The sequence below is a fragment of the Vicugna pacos genome, chromosome 14, assembly GCF_048564905.1.
Source record: "Vicugna pacos chromosome 14, VicPac4, whole genome shotgun sequence".
Lineage (NCBI taxonomy): Eukaryota > Metazoa > Chordata > Mammalia > Artiodactyla > Camelidae > Vicugna > Vicugna pacos.
The window spans coordinates 67,779,685-67,781,799 of record NC_133000.1 but is presented as its reverse complement, the minus strand read 5'-3'; the positions used below and the strand labels follow the sequence as shown (position 1 = coordinate 67,781,799).

Genomic DNA, 2,115 nt, shown 5'->3' with positions numbered 1-2,115 from the left:
AATCTCCCTCTCCACTGTAAAGCAGTGCCCAAAATAAAGACACACGGCTCATTTTCCTAAAACAGAAGTAGAGTATCAATCATCATATTTTTGATGTGTTTTCATATTATAAAATAATCTTGGTGCTTACACCAATCTGTTATCATAATAAAAAAAGATTTTTGGACTTATTTTGTCCTCTAAATATAACAAGATGTCACTGGCTTTTAAATCCTTGTCTTCCCATTAATTACATATTTGCTGAGACTAATTAGAAATAAATAGAGAATAATGATTCAAAGAACCACCATCTAGTATATTACTGATAGCATTTTCATACAGTGGCTTCCAGCCATTTTCTAATTGTGTACTTCCGTTGTCAAATACGAACGTTCCTCCTTTTGCCGTGCAGTAGAGCACTGCAGACAAGCCCCTGTCTGCTTGGACCATTAACCAAATCCCCAGTACTTCTCTGTCTCCAACTACTGTGTGTTCGCTGTGCTCCTCTGTTTGTTGTAATTTTCTAATTACCTGGTAATTCTTACCACTTCATCTTCTCTGTTTTGAAATTTCTTCTCTTGTTTTCAGTACCTTCTTCATGTGTTTGATAATATTTGTTATTTTCCTCAAGGAATTGTATTCAGTCAATTTCAGGGATTTAATGACAGCCTTAAAGAGTGTTCTTAAGGAATCCTCTTCATTGTCTTTATAGAAACTTGGCATTTTTACAATTTTTTTTCCCAAGTACTTGCTAATCCTCACTCCACGGGGACCATGATGTGGGTGAGACCCTGCTGGTACACCTTAGCTGAAGTTCTAGACCCATCACTTAGGATACTAATGAAAACAGCGGATATGGGAGCAAATATTTTGTCTATGGAGATTTTTTTTTTAATATGGAACCCTTCATGAATTTGCGTGTCGTCTTTGCACAGGGGCATTGCTAATCCTCTCTGTGTCATTCCAATTTTATCCTATGTGCTGCAGAACCGAGCACTATGGAGATTATTTTTATTTGATTTTAAATTGCCATTATGTAATTTTTATCATTAGATTTAACATTGGGTCTTTTCCTTTTTGCGTTTAATTGTAATTAAATTCCCCATCTTGCATCAGAAATCTCTCATTTAAATGTGAATTTAAATTTGAATGCCAAACATTTAAAATGTCAAATGTTTCATGATAGAAAATTTAACGTATTCTCTGTTCTCTTTTTCTGATTTTATCATGACCCCTAGAGTTTCAGTTATTAGTATTCTTTATATCAGTTTAAACACAAGCACAAACTCTGAATTATTTTTGCTTAGATAGTTATACAATTCAGTTGTTACTTAAAAATTGCCACTATTAAATTCAATCACATTAAAATTAGCAGAGGCTTGATCACTTCTTTCATATGGTAACACATTCCAGCTTTCAAGGGACTTGAAGCAGGAGCATAAAGGTAGTTTTTAACTGATAAAATTTAATGTGATCAAATTGTTAAGCCAATTGATTTAATTATCCAATGTATGTTTTCTAGGCAATCAGAGTAAGGAGAGGTTTATTTTGAAACTTCATCAAAACCTAGTCAACAATGCTGCAGTCGCACATGTTTAAAAGAGTTCACACATGTGGAGGAGAGGAAAAAAACACAACAGCTAGGAGGGACTTCAGAGAGGACGTCAAATTGGACTAACACGGGACTGAGTGTGGAACTGTGTTGGTCAGAGGTCAAAGAAAGTTGGTAGATGGACGAAGGGACTAGGGATCAATTAGGAGATCACAAGGCATTAAATCTACGCTTTGAGTTTTTCATCTTTACTGAAAAACATATTTGGTTATTACTTCTGACCTTAAGGTTATAGTGTGCCAATTATTTCCATTCGTTCATTATATAAAATTCATTGTGATTGATCATAGAATAGGAACATGTTAGATTCTCGACTGTGAAGAGTAATAAATGTTCTTTGTTTCTTCAAGAAGTTCTGAAAGAGTCTAAAAAGATAAAATGTGATTATACTTAATACTAAATAAATGGAAATCCCATATTTAGAAGAAATTCAACGTGAAGTGGCACCCTGATGTGAGACTGAACACACTCCATACTAATGTCAATGGTTAGCAGTATCTAAAAGTTATTGTTCTGTGTTTTAC

General features: G+C 34.2%; 1 non-coding gene across 1 annotated transcript; it reads right to left on the bottom strand.

The window, feature by feature from the left end:
* Window positions 1-869: 869 nt before the first annotated feature.
* LOC116283234 (U6 spliceosomal RNA) lies at window positions 870-976 on the bottom strand. The gene has a single exon (XR_004192795.1). It is a non-coding gene; the product is annotated as a U6 spliceosomal RNA (small nuclear RNA).
* Between the last annotated feature and the right edge of the window lie 1,139 nt (window positions 977-2,115).